We start from the raw sequence: 19,221 nt of genomic DNA, 5'->3' as shown, positions 1-19,221 counted from the left end.
ATCTTCCCTGGTTCATTGGGAATCACTTCAGTCCCTACCATTTGTGTTCATTCCGGGGTCCAACCGAGTGCCGACCCTGCAGTAAGTGCAGAAACGTGCCAGCTGGCTCAAGTACTAGAAACAGTCTGAATGTGCAGCCTGGTGCAGGGAGCACGACAAATTAGCCTGGACAGAGCACCGTGCTGTCATCCTGTGTTGCTATCGGGTCCAGAGAAGTTACCTGCAAGCAAGACGGGTTATCTTTATTTTATGCGGCAGTCTGCAGTGCCAGTGTACCACTATCTGCTGACCCATAAGGGCATCCTGGCTCTGTGCAAAGGAGAATGACCTGCAGCTCTACTGCATCTTTTTGGGGGATGCTTCTTGGCCTGTGGAGGAAGCCCAGCGTGCTCCCTTAGTCCTGACTCTTGCTGTGCCAGCCCTGCCTTCTACTGCCTGTGACATGTTCTCCTGGGGGTGCCTGAGAGAGGGGTTCATGGCAGAGATGCCCTCAAATGTCTCTTTTCCAGAGGAGGCAGCGAATGCTTTGGGTGTGAAGTGACGAGGGCCACATACGAGGAGTTCCTTGAAGGCATTGAATTGGGCCAATAGTTTAAGCATTGTAGGAGATCATATTCATTTAATGAGATCTTGGCTAGTTTGATATTCATAGTGGTTTCATTTATCTTGCCCTTTCCCACCCTACCAAGGAGTAGTGATTAAGAACTATTTTTTGGTTGATCGCTTTTTAATTTTACTGCTTTAAGTGGTGAAACTGGATTAAGATATATGAAATGCATTATACTGCTTGCACTTTATGGCTACTCAGCTCTCTGGAGTTGCACTAAAGCCAAAAAGATCAAGACCAAAAATGACATCTGTCCTTTGAAACCAGATTTGTTTAAACACTTCCATATATCTCGTAGCCTGGGGTGAGAAAGCCTGTAGCTTTTCAGCTGCAACTTGCAAGCAATTCAGATGTGGTTCTCATGCCAAGAGTATAGCGCACGGCTGTCAGCAGTGCTGTCTGGGCATGGGACAGCTGGATAACGTAGCCTCTGGCTGCAGGAGGAGGTGAACAAGCAGGAGGTGGGGAGACCCAACATCAGCAGGAAACGTAACACCAAGCTCTGTGCTCTGCGCTCCCCCAAATTATGGCAGGATAGGTGAATTCCCATTGTGCTGTTATCAGCTTCATCCTCTGAACTATCCCTGGAGCTTCTGCTGCTCTACAGATCTCAGGGTCTGTAGTTTGTGTCATACAGCCTTTGGTCCTGTGAAGATTTTAAATGCTCGCAGGAAAAGGATAGCCACCCTGATGGCAAGTCCTTAAAATACTTTTACATAAAGGAATAAAAAGCTATCTCATCATGTCTTCTTTAAATGCACTACCAACACTTTTGCTTTTGGTCATATTTTAATAACACCATGTTTCACTTGTTTCACTGCTCTAAGTCACCTGTTGTGTAAATGATTTTCATTTGGTCCAGTGGTTGACTGAAATATCAAGTCTGTTCAAAGGAAAATATTCTTGAGACATTCTGCGCCTGCACAGCTTCCTTGAAACTACCATTTGTGACTCCGGAATGGTAAAATGTCAAAATTGCCAGTGTATACACTGGCAAACACACATGTGCACATACAGACATGTGCATGCTTGCAGACAGAAATACCATCTGGCAGAATATTACTATCATTTATTTCACTGCATACTTGTCACATCGTTCTGTTTATATATGTTTATGTATGTCAATTTCAGAAAGAAAAAAGTTGTGTCTTGATTTTTTTTTTATTAATCTGCTGAAGAGGCTTAGAAAAACATCAAGAATGAGAGCGGAAATTAATGTTATGATAGGTGAGCACACTAGGTGTGGGATGCAACCAGTTAACAGAAGACAGCTAAGTGGTTTCCAAAGTAATAGAAGTGCTGAAAAGTAAAATAATTATCATAGAACAAGAGCACATGTCCCTATTGATATAAAAATAGCAGAGAGCCAAATTGTTCTTACTGGCATGCAAACAGCAAATAGGACTTCCCAATTAAATACAAGAGTAATTATGATAATAATGCTTTGAATTGGTGAACTTTTTTAGGTGAGGATTCTCAGGTGGTTTTACAAAGGAATAGGTCAGAATTATTGTCGTAACAACAACAAAGGAGGACAAAACCCCCTCATATCAAAAACATCCATTCAAAATCTGTTGGCAGATACTGAAAACAAGACCAGATGTGTAGATGTAGAGGAATTGCTATATCCTTGCTGGGGTGGTAATTTATGGAGAGGATTTGTTGTGGAATTCACCCCTTGCTGCAGAATTGTTGTCTCCATTCCGAGGGTGTGTCCACACTTGTGAAGCTACTGGAATTTATTGAAATAATTATTCCAGAATAATTTGGTAAATTTCCAGAGAAGCTCCCAGCCCTAGTTTTAAAATGTTTCTGGCCCTGAAGTTTGAGAAAATATGTGGTTTTATTTGTATGGTTGTATGAAATAGAGTTGTCTTCCTGAGGTCACAGAGAAAGCCAGAAATAATAACGTTGAGAGATGGGATCTGCCCACTACCAGGCTTGTTTAAACTTAAAAAAGCAAGTCCACAGTGTAGTAAAGATGAAGTGTAGACTGAAAGATGAAATAAAAACAATTCACTATCAGATAGCACAGAAGCAGCATTATTGAATGTGTAGTTCATCTTCATATTAAAACCGTAACTTGGATTTTAAGGCTCCATGAAGTTGTAGATTTCTGGCAATTTACACTCATGCACTGTAAAATTTGGGGTCCTTCCCCCCAAATAATACCCAGCTTTCTGCAGAGCACGTGAAGGCTCCAACAGAAGCAACACATTATGAGTTGCACTTCTTGAGGCCTCAGTAGGAAGATTATCTTACTGGATGAAACTACACATGCTTTCAAATGCAAACTGCTATAGCTCTGTATAAGAACCTTATGCCCTACAAACACTCACACGTGAATAACTCTTGGTAAAGGTGACATACTCATGCAGGGTCAGTTAGGTATGAGGAGAAACACTGGTCAATTCAACAGAGCGCCTCGGGATGTAGAACTTATATTGGCATCATATAGTCTCCAGATATATTAATAATTTCTTTTCCACTTCAGTGAAGTAAATTGTTTGATTTTAAACATGTGCACATATGGGAGAAGTTATAAAAAAAGCTTAGTGGATTGAGGTGGCCAATAGTGATTTACTAGTAGAATTGATTCTGCTCTGTGGGATGGGGAATCTGCACTCCGTAAGAAGAGTATCCATCTCCTCTTTCTCACACCACGTTCTCTTTTATAAACTCTCTCATGTTCACTCTACTTGCTTCTTTTTTTAAAAATGATAGTTTCAATTTTTATAACACTCTTGATTTAGAATTTTTAATGCTGTCTCTAGGTTCATTCTTTTCTCCTTGACCTATACCTTTTTTTAGGTAGATAAGTAAAATATAATCCATCCCAACAAAGGCTGTACAACTCGGATCGTATTGAGGAAGGCAGTGGTTGCTGCATGCAGCCTGACAAAGCACGAGACCAAAAGAGACTTGCCGAGCACCCACCTGAAGCCCCCAGAGCCTCAGCACGACCCTCTGCTTCTGAGCAAACCACCAGGACTGGCCTCCCAATGTCTGCAGCAAGGAGTGATCGCGAACATGTGTCCCAATACTTGAACGTACCATTATCTGCTATTAGTAATAACAGCTTGATGCTACTAGTAGTAACAGTTAAATTCATCAATGGTGTCCTGATAGGTGTCGGTTGTGATGTGTGTCTCCCTGTCTCAGTCCCCCGTGCAGGAAGTTTTCAAGAGGATTATCATCTGAAAATGCTGATTTGGTGAAAAAGGCAATTCCATCTTCGGACATGTGAATAGGGGAATATTGACTAAAAGTTGAGACTGAAATATTGACTGTGGCTCCAGATGGTCGTGGAACTCAGAGGAAAAAAAAGTGCTAGGGTCTCATGTCTGCATGTCAAGAAGGTGAAGGGCTGTAGGAATGACCAGAGTCCTCGAAAACTTGCCTCAGGGTGAGAGAGTCAATGAACATGTAAGTACCTATATCAAAACCAGAAACTCGCTATGAAAAGGCTTTTTGAACTCCAAAACAAACTAGGCTTTAATAACATCCAGTTGGTGCAAGATGGAGCAGATAAATGTAAACTACAAATAAAGCACACATTTTTAATAGAGATGTTAATTAAACTCTGGAACAGTTTATCATGGTAGATTTTATTGTGGTAGATTTACCATCACTGGAATCATTTAAATCAAGTTCATATGTGTTTCTAGAGGTCTCCTCCAGTTGAAAGGGGAGTTAATTCAAGGCAGTCCTGTGGCTATTATTATTCAGAGAGTTAGGTTAGATGATCTCAGTAGTTTCTGGCCTGGTTAAATATTAATCTAACAAAAAATACTTTGTCTATGTAGAATGAGAAGAATTATCTATAATCAGTAACAAATAATATAGCACAAACTATTTCAAACAAAAGGTAGCCTCAGAGAGGGAGCAGGGGCTGGACAGGTGGCTGGGAGTCTTGCAAGACAAACAGTTAAAGATGTAAAAGGAATCAGGGAAGTAAAATAGTCAACTAAATAGCATGAAAATGGAAAGCAGTGAAAACATTTGTCTTCTGGAATAAAGACATCATTTTTTACATGCTTATAAGGAATGATTGGAGGGAAGAGGATAAATGTACATACAAGACACACAAAGATAGCATGGTCAGAGATTATTTATGATATGTGGCAATGGGGAAAAAATCAGCATATTAATCTCCAAAATCACACTTCCTCTGTCTGAGTAAAGTGAAAATTAGTTGCACTAGTGCTGAAACAGAGGACCAAATGATATATATTTGAGCGGCAATGATCTTTTGCCCAGCACAAGGCACTGATGTCTATAAACTACTGCAAATGGTATTTACAGAGGACTAACAGGTAACAGTAACATGTTTTAAAAAGCTGATACAATTCCTGAATGGTTCCTTAGCTGATCAGCATACATAAGACTTTTTAGTGCATATGTACTTGGTTAGATTGCAAGGTTATGCAACCCTTGAATTATCTTATAGGCCATCCTTTTATTTTTAATGATGTGTTTTCCTAGGAATATATTTTAATACATTTTCTTGCATCCATCTACATTTATTAGGTGTAAATTGTAATGGCCTTATTCTAATTTGGCAGGTTGCTTCCAAGTGATTGCCATTAACATAACAGTTACCAGTCACAAGGATATACAGAGCTGGCATAGCAATAAGGCAGCCTAATCTGTTTTTAAAGTGTCTGTAACCAAAGGGACTGCAAAAATACCCCAAAACAATACTCCAAAGTAGTGCAAAGGATCATTTTCTATACAATTTGTTAATTGCACTGTTCTGTAAAAGAGCTGCTTAGGACCCTGGGCTATATTTGACACTCATGGAGGAGTGGGATTAGCCCATCTCGCTGGTACCAGGCTTGCATGCGGGAAGCCCTGGTTGTAGCCTTGCTGTGGCTCCATGTTGTCTGTCTGACCCCACTTCTTCTGGGGTGGGGGGATTCACTTGGGGAAGTAATTTTCACTCTGTATCCTGGGACATACCTGAGGTGTCCCAAGGTAAAAAGTGGATGAGGATATCCTATATACGGATGTTGCAAAGGGATCCTCCTCCAAGCCAAGCTTCTGTGAAAGGAGGTCACAGCAACAACATTCTCTTTCTAAGATAATTGTTGGGTCTTTAAATTAATTTATAGGACAGTTTTAAATGTGGCACCGCTTAGCAAATCTTCAAAGTTGGATTTTAATCCAGGCTCTGGATCAAAGGCACTTCTGCTTTGCAAAAGAGAGCAAATTACATCTCTGCACAGTAGGCAGACCGGTAGGTTGCACCCCACTGCGGCAGGAAATGTAGCCACAGGAGATGACCAGCCTGCCTGTTAACTGAAGATGCGTAGCTTTTTTTTTTGGCCATGAGACTCCCATGCAGCAGCAGGGATTCAAACTCTGAGTCTGTGGCTCCTGCAGCTGCAGAGAGGTGGGAGCCAGGGAGGGTTGTGGCTGGTTGTCCATACCTGGGGACCTCCGTAGCATGAAGTATGCCACCCTTGGGGCAGGGGTCCCATCGACATGGGACAGCCCAAGTGGCACCTGTCCTTGTGGTTTTGCTCTAACTCTGTAGAGTTAGACTTGCTCACATGTGATATGAAGGGTTCATTTGGCCGCCAAGATGCCTGGGATAAAGGGACGGAAAAGTGGCTGATGATACCTATTTTCTACACCCATGTCTCCTCTGTACCAAATGTGACCATTGTACAGCCTAGTTTTATACACTTGCACACACACACTTGTCAACTGAAGATTGTACTTCAGTGAACGTTATAGACACAACCCTTGAAACCCTGTTTTTTTATAGTGCCCAGTTGTGCCTGCAGGTAATATCTCAATAATTTATTTTCTCCCAAAGATTGCATTTTTGGACACAGGATGCCAGTGACTCAGTGGTCATAACTTCTCTCAGTTATTCTTCTGGGACAGCAGCATAACTAGCAGAAAAACACATGCAAAATGAGAGCACAGAGCTTTCACTTGGTGGCCAGCTGAGGAGAGGAGAATGTGCTTATCCCAAAAGCATAACCTGGGAGGCAAGTAGGGCAAGTGCACAAAAAATGTTGATTCCTTTTAAAAATGTAGATTAAAGTTGACATCCAGAGGGTTAAGTATCATACAGCTGATTAACTATTTCACTATTGCAGCTGCTTGTCAGAGAAAAAAAAAATGTAATAAATGTTCATTTTAAAACCTGTTTTCTTTATCCTTTGCCTTTGTGCTAGTTTTCAGGGCATAATGAAGATATCCTTTAAAGTCTGAGGTTTTTAAATTAAGTAGTTTTAAAATTATAAACACAAAAAGTCAGGCACTTTAAAACATGTGAAACCAGATGACATTTTTATTTACATCTCACTCAGTTTGATGGTTTTTCATCAGTTGGGGCTGGGAAAAAAATCCTTAAAGGCCTTTTCTACATTCTGGCAACAAACAAGGAAAAAAAGAGACTGCATAGTGGTGGATACGGGGGAAAGGAGGGCTGAAAGAAAAAAAGAAAACTGAAAAGCTGAAAGAGGGAAACCTCATTTCAGTGTGAACTTTGATTCTGCAAATGTTGACACAGATGCCAAGTTTCTTCTAATACGGGGCTTCAGGATCGAGTCTTTTATAGATGCATTGCTAAGCTCTTAAGGAGGATTATTTTTTCCTACCTGGACTCCAGAGGCGAAGTTAACATTCATTATATTTTTCATTACACCTTATATTTTTCTCATTACACTTCACAGTTTCTTTATTAATTCCATCTTTCCTTTTGTTGCAAGTTTTTATACATGGTGACAGGACTTGTGTCTGCAGTAGTTCACTAAGACATACCAAATCTACCTTCTTCAGTCACTGACATAAATCCGATCACTGAATAGCATAATTGGGACCAGTTTCCCAAAAGGAAGATGAAATAGTAGGAGACCTTGATCTAAAAAGGTAAAACATTAAATTATGTACAAAAACATAAACAAAAAGTGTGAAGGAATCTGGGAAATCCAAACTTCAAGTCTTTGTCCCACCGTGGTCCAGATGTGGGACTGCTCTGGTGCATGGAGGAGCCACCCCAGTGGCGTTGTCCCTATGGCTGGAGCTGGTTTCTTCTGCTCCCTGCAGAAAGCTCCCTGTGTACCAAGAGGGAAGAGGGGAGCATGTGGAAATGGTGTGTGAAGCCTGGAGAACAGACTTTGTCAAGAAAACGTGAAAACTGAGTGCTTTATGCATGACTGTCTGCTGCAGATGACCCACTTTCTGCAAAAAGAAAACTGTGAGGGTTATAAAAATCATAATTGGATTTCCCTTCAGAAACTAAGCAACGCACGTTCCCTGGGAGAAATCTGTGTCAAGACCACAGTAGTTTATTCTTCCCTGGCCTGAGTTTTCTTCACTGAGTTTGTCCTACAATATTCTTTCTATTATAATAATAATAGCTATGAAGTGATCAAGAAACCTTCTAGCAAATGAACTTGTTTCCAGGTGTCAAAGGCGGCTATTTTGCCCCACTGTTTAATGTGTCCTTAACACGATCAAGATATTAATCTTTATTAAAACATGTAACTACCATTCTGGGAAAATATTCAGCTCCCTTTCACCACCTTGTTAACAAGTTATAAATGGTTTTGAGTGATAGCAATACATGACAGGTTGGAGAGTGTCATATAACATAGAGAAATAACCATGTATCCAAGATGGAGATTGAATTCAGCTCTCAGGAATTTTTGCTGCAGTGTCTGTTCCAGTTCAAAACAGTGAAATAAGAGGCTAAGGGCTAAAATTAGTCTTCATACCATTTGTGCTTGGTACTGTTTATTTTCTGCGTCCTAAAGGCTGTGAGATGCTTTGTAGTCAGAACTACAATGTCTCTCATGTTAGAGTGGCACGTAAGTCTTCAAATGCATAAACTGCAGCTTTATTTTTGTATCCTTTCATCCCACTCTTGACCGGCACCTGGTGGTGCAACCATAAAATAAGTAATATAGAAAAAAAGAAAGATGTGGAGAAAACAAACAAACAAAAAGATGGTTCAGCATATTTTCTAGGTTTGGCTCCATTGCTACTTACGAGGCACGCATTGTCTCCATTTTGGATCAGTCTTAAGGCACAGTTTTAAGGCCTGCAACATGGAAATCATGTGAAGACAGCTGAGCTAGCTTTTTGTAGACATTACATTCAGTTTATAATTTATGTTTTTTCCCTGCCCTAAAAGCAGAAGAGACATCCCTTCCCCACTTCACCTCTGCTGACCCATGAGATCGAAATTACACCTACTTGTGCCAGCATGGGCCAAGTGAGCCCCGGAGGGATTCACCTGAGTGCTCCGACTGCCTTCCCGCCTTCAAAATTTCTGGATGAGTGGAGCAGCAGTATTTGGTGAAAGCTCCTTAACATCCCTCCACCAAATAAAGAGTGGGGAAAGGGCTAAGCCTCTTGCTTTCCAGCCACCCCACTTATGCCCTCGTCCTAGCCAGCCCTGCCATTGTAGTGGATCTCACGAGTGATGGGTGTTCTCCAGCCAAGGCAAGTCAGTCTCCAGGCCTCCCCAAGCAGGCTAAATTTAGGCAGAGAATCAGAGCTGTAACTAGTTCCCAAAGTCTCCTGCTCTGCTTCACTGATGGTAGGTGAAGCAGCAAGTCTGGCCCAGTATGCCAGTTCCAACTTTTAATCCTTTTGCTAAAAAGATGGGATAATCTAATCCAACATTCTCATGAAATTCAAATGACTATTTTTTTAATAAAAGAGCATCCATATAGATTTTTGGTACTGATCATGGGAACACCTCATTCACCAGCTGTGTATTCTTGGGGTGAGGGTTTTCCTGTGAGATAAGTGTGTTCAGATGCCCTCAGACTGGCAGAGGCTTGGAAGATGGGTCTCACACCTCCTAAGGAATGCATCAGTAATTTTATTACATGATAGAAAGCTGTACGAAATCGACATAATAGCAGCCTTTACATAAAGCATAAACACATAAATACATAACAGCTTTATTTTGCAAAAGCTGTGTATCGTCACCTATTGGGTTTTTTTGCTAAAGTCATTACTCTGTGGGAGACTTGAGTATGCTCTTCAGCAGAGGTGTATGCTTTACTCCAAAATTGTGAGACAGGGCCATGGGCTGAGGGAAATATTTAAATAATACCAGACAGGAAAAAGGAATTGAAAAGGTCTCATACTTCTTGGAGGAGTGGTCTGGTGTCCTGTTATTGTGCAGAAGGCTTTATTTGGTGGATTTTTTGGACGTTTCACAGTGGTTTTGAGATGGCATATCAAGTAGAGATTTAAGGCTGTGCTGGCTGGGTCTGCGCCAGAGCTGGCTGTGAGCAGATCCTGCAACGGGGTGCTGTGCCCTCAGCATCCCAGGGAAGGCACGGGGACCTGCCCTTCTCTCCACCTTTCCTGCTGGTTCCTGTATTTGGCTACGCAGTCGATGCGCTGCCATGTAAAGATCCCAACTGTAGATGCTTCATTCTCCGCCAGATAGTGTGGAATCTTCAATATCTAATTTTGGGTTATGAATTTGATTTGTGCCCCAGCACCTAAAGGTTTGTGTGGCATCATTCCACAGCAGTGCTCCAAGTATTTTGCTCTTCTGTGGAGTTTGACATTGATGGGTATTAAAATGACATAGTCATGATAAGTGCTGAAGATCCTAATGAAGTGTATTATAAACAGTCCTGCATAGCTGAGTTAGTGCCCTCACCAATATGATTTTTCAGTTAAGTCAACTATTAATATTGCTTCGTGTTATGTTGGACAAATGTTCTTCTCACAATTGTGGGCTCCTTTTACCTCAAGCACAGGGGCTGTATATTAATCACAGTAATAAAACCATAAACTGAGAAGCCTAATACTGTCTTTAGAGATACCGTATTTGATTTTAGATTTCATTTTTCAAAGGAACTGTATTTACAATTTTTAAAGCCTAAGGGCTGAATCACAATATAGAGTATCTAGTTTCATATACCAGATAAGTGCTTAGAAAAGATTAAAATCAATTATGCTATTGTAAAGTTTTAAAGTTCAAAGGGTTTGAGATCTATAAAAAATGTTTAGATGTAATCATAAGGCAAAGAATTAGGCACTTATGGCTTCATTTGGAAATGTGCTCCACAATCACAAGTTATTTCATTCCATCGGTCTTAGCTTGGGACCCAGCTTGGGACTTGTGTGTTAACAGGGAATTTGGTACACCTCCTTTGTGCTGAACTGCAGGAACCTCATAGCTGAAGTGGCATTGCAGCAAACACGCCTTTTACTTCCATTTAGTCAGCTTAATCCATTAAGAGATTGAAATATGGTATTATAAAAGCCCCGATAACTGGTTTTTTTTGTCATGTAAGCTTCTGCTCCCGTGAGCAGTGTTACTGAAGTCCAAGGAACAACATGTCAGGGAGCACATAGATCGCAAATATTCCTACAGCGATATTAGAGGTACAGCACAGAGAGTTTGGGGGAGAGCAGCCTGTGGTTTAGCATTTGCAGACTTAGACCTTCACATCTGCTGCTTCACTCTGCCAGGCAAGCTGTGTAGCTGTGGGGATCCCCAGCTTCACAGAAACACGGACCCCAAAGGTCGCTGCTTGAGGCTGTAGTGCTGTGCAGCAAGCTAAGCAGTGGAGCTGAGACCTTTCTGGTAAGTCTGTGAGCTGCTTTGAACACAAAATCCTGCAGCCCCTTTTCCTGCAATCTTTTCATCTAGTACAGGATGATATATACAGCCATCTGTGCCAGACCTGAATTTCATCCATAAAGACTAGAGAAAGAAATAATGGTTTGCAGGTTAATATCCATATTCATCATGAGAGAATTTTTTTAATGAAAAAGAAAAAGGCTAAGGCTTTATCTTAGAGTTAGCTATGTTAAATTCATTGGAAAAATAGTTCTGAGAGACTGAGAAGGAAGGTATCTACATATATAAGGAAACAGACAAATACAGACCTTTATGCTGTGTCTATATGGGTAAGCATGGGCACTTGCGTCTCTGTGCTTGCAAGATAAGGGCCAGCTCAGGACTAACATCCAAGCAAAGATGCTAGTGTAGTATGAGCTACTTAATATTGCTTCCCAGAAAAAAATTATTACCTTGAACTCAGGGCTCTGTTAATACAGACAGCTTCATGGTCTGCCAGGGTTGGGAGATGGTTACGGTAGATGTGCAACCGTTGGTACCAAAGTATGTAGACATGCCCACAAGCCTCTGTACAACTGTAGGAAGAGTGGTGGACTCAGCTTTCTTTTGACTTTTTCATGGCTAGTTTTTTTTAAACTTTATTTCACCCCTAATATTATTATATCTGTATTCCAAGACCAGTGCGCACCTCCGAGGATGCTCCCAGCCCTGCGGGTGCTGGGAAGCACGATGTCAAGAGGCAGCGAGAGCCTTGAGCAGCCGGGCAGCCAGGTTGCATGCATGGTTTGAGAGAGCCCCGAGGAGAGATGCCTATGGCTGAGCATAGCCTGTGCTGCAAAGCCCAGCACCCTCTTATCTTTCCTCCCTCAGAAGCAGCTGGAGTGAAGTCATAAGGAATAGACTTCATCCTAGGAATGAAGGCAAAACTACCAAAAAAGTACAGCCTTCCTCCCAATATTTTTAATACCCACTATTCTTTCCCACAGCAGTTGCCTGCTTTCTTGTCTTGCTTGTATTCTCTGATTTGGGGCGTAAGAAGAGCTCATGCTGTTCTCTTTCTGAGGCTCCCAGTATTAGATGGTAAACTTGTCGGGGCATACTCATACGTTGCTCATTTCATGCGAGTATGCTTTGCTTCTGTGTTTGTAAAGTAGCACTTAAGAGAGTTTATTATTAATAACAGTAAATTATTCTTCATTTTCTTATCAGATAATATGAGATCAAGTAGCTGTCAAGACATGTTGGGCAGATATCTACAAAAACAATGATATCTAAAGATCCACAACAAAAAGGAAAAATTTGGAAAGTCTTCAGTCAGCTCCCAGCAGCTGCAAATTTTGCTTTGGATGAAATAATGAACCCATCTAAGGGTCTCTCTCTGAAAACAGTCTCGCCGAGTTATACTTGTCAGAAGTTGTATTTGGCTTCTCACTTTGATATAGTCCCAAAAAAGGAATTGGAACAAGCATCTAGAACTGGGTAAATCATCAAGACATCTAGGTAAGATTAGGGTGTATAAATAAAAAAATAGTGGCTTTATATGCAGCTGATTTGCAAAAATAAGACACTTGAGATACTGCTGAAGGTGCTTTGGTATTACTTACCTAGGTCTACCTTACCTCTTTATTTATATTCAAATTTTACACTATATAATATGATGTGCAAGATAAACCTCCAATCTAAAATCAGCCAATGCCCTTAAGGCCATGATACAAGTGCTTCTATTTGTATAGTATTTGATTAACTATTATATTCCTCGTTTCATAGTTTAGATATCTGTAATGAAAATGAGTGGCTGTACTGGCAATTAACAATACAGAAACTAGTGAGGAAAAAAAGGATTAGTGTAGTTGCAAACACAGTGGAACAGAGGCAAATTATTAGCACAGAATGTTTTATATTTGCCATTTGGTTTCCTGTTCCTTTTTGCTTATTTGAGGATATTTTTGTGCATGAATGGAAATAATATTTTCTGCACAAATGCAACTATTTAAGGAAATACATCTTTAATTGCATAAAGATGGATTTGTCTTAATTATTATTTTAATTTTTTTATTTTTGGAGACAATTGTGTCATCTTGTATGACAATGATTTTGTACTTGAAAGTTGTAACCCTTTGTTGAAAAAATCATTGCACAGTGATGTAGTGATCATAATATTCTACTTCTCCACCGTTGTTTTAAGAATGTAATTTATTATACATTTATTTGGGGCAAAATTGATATTAATTTGGAAGTATTTATATATGTATTCACTTATTTTTCCAAACTTACTGGTTGAAGGCACATCCATCAGCCATTGATTAGGGATATCAGCATAATACAAATGCTATTTGTTAGCTGAAGGAAATAACTATGGGCTGTTAATATAGTGAAAGATGAAAAATTGTCACACGCCTTTGTGCATGTACATGTGTGTGCGTGCACATATGTGTGTAGTAACCTGGTACCCCCTCTTTGCATCTTCTTTTATACGTGCCTCATTGCTTCAGTTGTAATAAAGCCTTTCTGAATGCAGAGCCAAATGGGCTTTATTAGGGTAGCAGATAAGGTGTTTCCCAAAGTTAAAGACTCTAATGCTGTATTTTGTATATATTCCAAATCTTCATTTATCATCATGAAAGGAGCTTATGCCCTGTATGCCTCTTACATAGAGTAAGCGATCAAGGAGGTCTCATCTGGTCCTGGCCGTTCAGGACACAGTTCAGTTCTCATTTGCTTGCTGAGAAAACAAATGACATATTGAGTATATGCTACAAGAGCTGCCAAGTCAGAGAATTTGCAGGTAGAAAAGATTTTATATTTTAGATGGCCACAGAGTCCTCCTATTTGCAGCATTACAATCCACCTTTTTGTCCTTTTTCTTTCTTTTTTAAGTATCAAGTAAGTATCAGTAAGTATCAAGCTTTGAAAACAATATTCACATATTAAGTGGGAGGCTACTACCAGTTCAGTCAGGACTCCTATATTCAAAAGGGTGCCGAGATGTGCTCTCTAAATGAATAAATATCAGTTCACATTGTAGAATGGGTGGTAGGCCAAGTTAATCAATAATTTAATTACCAGTGACCCATTTTGCTTACTTCTAGTTGAAAGGGAATTTCTGCATTCTTGCATAAGTTATCATTTATTCAACTTCTTGCAGATGGATTCAGATGATGCTTTTTCTGCCTGGAGGATGAGATGAGCTTAATCCAATATTATAAATGAAAAACAGGTGTCCAGATACACATTCTTTTCCTCATAGCTTGCATTACATTTATTTACCTAAAATAATTCCTAACTCAAAATTTGCTGCCAAAAGTTTAACATACCTTCACTTAAGGTGAGTGTGGCTGTGGGTGCGATTGCAGCAGCAAGAGAAATGACTGTTAGCAATGTTTTTTTCAAGTTGCAAGCCCTTGTGCGAAGGCCAATGTTCACATGTTGTAGTTATTATTATTATTATTCATTTTTATTGGGAAGGCAGCTGGCTGGAGCTCCAGAAATAGAACAGGTTTAAAGTGAAGCAGAAATTCTCATTCGTCTCCAAAAATAGGTCATCTCCCAGTATGGAATTTGAAACTGCCAGTTTTTATGCTTTTGAATTCCCAAAGTTATTCCTGTTGGATTTCTCTTCATACAATTTTAATATGGACCCTTTGAAATCGGATGCTGGCTGCAGTGTTTCTTTGGCTTGAAAGTCTGTGTTTCACTTGCAGTTGTTTTAGTTAAAAAAAGAAAAGCTGGATGAGAACAGGTGGTGTGACATCTTTTTTTTATAAGCATTCTGAATTTATGTGGTGTGTGGCATCATAGTCATCACCACAGTCAGGTGCGTAGCAGAGAAGCATGCATTATGTAACCTTGAGAGGTTAAACTTCTATTTTCTCTGCTCTTTTGATTGATATGGTCTATATAGATGCCCTAATACTTTGCAACAAATTATTGTGCATGTATTAATTATAACACTAGCTAGAGATCTAAACAGAAGTCAGGATGTTTGCGTCTTAACTCTCAAAAAGGAAGCCAGGAGACCATTCTTACTCCAAACTGATAGCAAGCAACATGGACAGCAAAATGGTAGTCTTAATACTTCCACAATGCAGATGAGAAACCTATGTGCAGGAAAACGTAAATTATTGTCCCAGAAGCACTAAGCCTACGTCTAGACACCATAACCTGGGAACCATCTGAGTTTCTGACTCAGGATGTGCACAAAGGCCGTGTCTGGATTCCATTTTGGGGTGAAACCCACGTGCATGCCAGCCATCCTTCCCCGGATCCCTGGTTACCATAGGAAGGACACCTGGGCACGTGAGCCAGACTGGAGCTACAGTGAACCCCAAGAGATGCCCAGCGTGGCTGGTCAAGGAGCCAGATGCAGTCGATGGAGTGCCTTGGCAGTTAGATGTGCTTCAGGCAGAGCCACAAAAAATAAAAATAAACCCCTCCAACCTTTACAACGCTAACTGCAGTGCTTAGGTGCAAATCTGTCCTCTATGGGCCAAAACATTTAGCAGGATTAAAATGTTCAAATGGTTCTCAGTGTGCGGGAACAGTTTTTAAATAGGGTGATGGGGAAATGGTTGGAATAGTTCCACTATTGTCCAGAGCCATTTGCTGGATCCTGGGAACAGCACTTCTGTACAGTCCCCCTTTTCAATACGTGGAGGCATAGAGTAGACTCATTAGGCATTTTGGAATGTGCGATGTTTATTTTAAAAAATAAAATGTCTACTACATCATGGGTGGGTTACTGATGAACTGCTAGATGTTTTAAAACTTCTTGAGTGTATTAAAGAAGAAAATGAAGGGACACTTCAAACTGAGAATTCTGCCTGTGAGCGGTGTCTTCCTTTAGTGCTAGAGTAGCAGTGTCCATTTAAGGACATAAGCAAGAGAAAGTTAATGACTAGAGGTAATATGGTCTATATTATCCAAATATGGTCTTTATTACCTCTTCCTGAAAATACTCTCTTTAGGTATTTATTTCTGATCTGTACTACTTTTAGCATAATGGTCTGTAGCTTTTCCTAAAAGTTTTTATGATAAAGCTACCGCCCAATGTAGAATATTTTTTGAAAAGTCTCATGAGCATTTGAAGCCAAAGCTTTACTGTTATTTGTACCTCAGACTTCAATGTAGCAGTAGGATTTATGCCTACTCAACTAATCACAACTTCAGAGAGCACATTAATTTAAAAACACGCCTTGAAATGTGTAAATTCACAGATGTTAATGATTACGCACATGTTTTCCCTTATTGCTTCAACACCAGCAAAGGCCAAATTCTGCTGTAATTTGTACTGCAGTGATGAGATTTGGATTAATATCAATGTAATGAAAAACCATATTCAGAGACTTGTTGCTTTTTGCAGATAATGGGGCATTTCTGGACACGTCTGTTTTGGAGAAGGAAGTCCTGCACTTTAGGTGATATGGCTGCAGGAGGGTCACTCCCAAATATAAAGTCAAAGGTATGCAGAAGGTGAAGAGAGAGGACAGAGCGCACCTTCTGTGCCACATGGCAGCACCTGGGTGTTGGAACCACTGTCTACATGTTATGGAAGAGAAGGAAAAAATGAGCAAATAAAGTGGCGGGTGAAAAACACATTGATACCCAAGTACAATAGCAGTGGTGATGTTTGCGTACTACACACATTCTGCTACCGAGACTTCAGCCATGCCCTCTGTATCTATTGGCATCATTTCATGTGTTTCCATGCATGAATTTTTGCTGTGATATACATTTTAAACAATACCGTTTCCCTGTTTCTGTAGTAATTCTGGTACCAACCATTGTAAGGTAAGACACTGAAATATGAAAAAAATATGAAAAAGCCCCTCTGTACAAATACGTGTGATCATAAATAGTTGAATAACAAGTAGAAGTGTGTGCCCTATGAAGAAAGTTTTCATATGCTTTTCTTTGAAGCTGATGTAAACATGTGGGTTTGTTCAAGTTCTTTCTATGTGATTGCTAGAATTTTTAGAAAAGGCGAGGCTTCAAAACCCCAATTTGTGGTTGTATATAAGCCCTCTGTTGCACTTTCCATTCACATTAGAAAGACCCACTAGACACTAACAATTTTCAAAACTTTAATGTTTAAGTACAAAACAGCCAGACTCAAGGCATCTGCTTCTGAAATTTTTTGCTCTAATCTCTGCAATAGCCCTTTTGAAGGGTCAGTTTCTATTTTCTGCAAGTGGAATTTAATGCGTGTAGGAATACACATGCACACAAATATATTTCCTGTCTCTTTGATATCAAAACAAAAAGCTGGTTCCGTGGTTAAAGGCACTACTGTAAGGCATCAAGCTGACACTTCATACAGCTTATAACTTACTGTGTGACTGAGCTCCAACACGAGCCCATGCAACCGGCGTGCAAGTGCCTTTTGGGAAGGGCACTCCTCACCCACTCCTCCACGGTGACAGTTACACGACGAACATGACTCCTGGCTTACCGCACAGTAGTTTTGCCGTGATGGCCACTGTCCAAATGCCTGATATACTTAGCATCAGAAAGTAATTCAAATTCTTTTAGTTCGTGTCTTTGGTCTGGAAATTTATTCCCCTCTTCAGTCACTCTTTAATGACAGGATGACATTTTTCCCTTCTAATCAGCCACTTACAAGGTTACTTCATTTCCCCCCTAGGTCATCTAGTGCTAAAGCATAAGTGTTTATGATGAGCTGCATGCAAATACATGCACTCTGCTTTGTGTATTGCAAGTACATCGCTGAGGTATGTTACTGGGGCATCGTACATTCATATTCAGGCTAAATCAGCAGTTTCACATGGTAACAATGCTATATACTCACAGAACATTTTTTATCTGGGAATTAAGCGAGATTTTTAGGAAGCTTAGGAAAACAAACATTTAAGTCTACTGGACTCTATTCTTACAGTGTCCTAATCAGAAGTCACTTACAGAATTTTGGAGGCCATAAGTAAACAGGGTATTTTGTCACAACAAGGCACTGTATAAGTTTTATGCAAGCTAAAGCTGTTCCTCTGATGCAGCAATGATCTCTAATTACCAGGCTGAAGTTGTTTTGCCATAGTTTGAGACTCAGTTTGATGGGGGAAGAATGCAACAGGCACCTGGATTCATCACTGCAGGTGGTGCAAACAGGCTTTGGCTACAGAGACTCTCTACAGCTTTGACATCTGCCTAAGTGGAGCTCACAGTAGGACTGGGCCCAAAATGACCTGCTTCTCATATTATGCAGTATCACTGCAGGCAAAGGAAGCCGAGGAACCAGATTTTCCGACACTACAAAGGGCACTATTGTGTGAACACTCCGAGGGTATTGAAGGGAGAGGTCCAATCCTGTACAGCATTTTTACAGGTGCTTAATTTCAAACATGAGAATAACCATACTGATGTCAATGAATCACTTATGAACTTAAAATTAAACACATGCTTTGTTGGATTAAAGCTAGGGCACAGTCTTACCAAATTTAGCCCCTGGTTCTTTCTAACTGTACAACTGGGCCGACCTGTTCCTCACCATTCCCTTCTGCAATGGTGGTTAATTTGCAACGAGTTGGTCTCTCACGTGACTGCTAAAATTTTTTAAGAAAAGATCTGTGACAACCACAGTTGAGATGCAGCATTGACCAAAACTAACAGGGTGGCTAATATGCTGCTACCTGCACCGGCCTTTCATGTTGATGAATATTGCACAGATATGTGTTGCTTTCACTACTGCTGATCATTATTCATATTAACAATTTGCCTGGAGCACACCCATGCCTGAAGTCATCTGGATGCCTACCAAAATGCAGCTCAGAATATGCTTCAGTGAAAGCATATGGCAAGTACTGCGTGAAAAGAAGGTATAATGCACATCAGTTTGCTCGGGGCCCCGCTGGCACCAAAATATTTGCACTTCCATTATAATTTTAACTTTGGAGGGAAGTGACAGTAACTGGGTTTATTTGAGGTCTCATCAGAGACAGAATATTTTTCTGAATTGTTCTGAATATTCGGTCAATGCCATTTTTTCTAGTTCTGTTAGCTTTTTTAACTTACTCTCTATTAAACA

At 40.3% G+C, this 19,221-nt stretch overlaps 1 long non-coding RNA gene across 1 annotated transcript; it reads left to right on the top strand.

Annotated features, from left to right (window-relative positions):
- The first annotated feature begins 11,097 nt into the window (after positions 1-11,097).
- LOC128153600 (uncharacterized) lies at positions 11,098-16,947 on the top strand. The gene is made up of 3 exons (XR_008239013.1): positions 11,098-11,189; positions 12,396-12,665; positions 16,546-16,947. It is a non-coding gene; the product is annotated as an uncharacterized LOC128153600 (long non-coding RNA).
- Positions 16,948-19,221: the final 2,274 nt, after the last annotated feature.

Source organism: Harpia harpyja, chromosome 17 (assembly GCF_026419915.1).
Source record: "Harpia harpyja isolate bHarHar1 chromosome 17, bHarHar1 primary haplotype, whole genome shotgun sequence".
In the NCBI taxonomy this organism is placed as follows: domain Eukaryota; kingdom Metazoa; phylum Chordata; class Aves; order Accipitriformes; family Accipitridae; genus Harpia; species Harpia harpyja.
The sequence above is the reverse complement of the archived record's forward strand: the minus strand, read 5'-3'. Positions and strand labels throughout refer to the sequence as shown.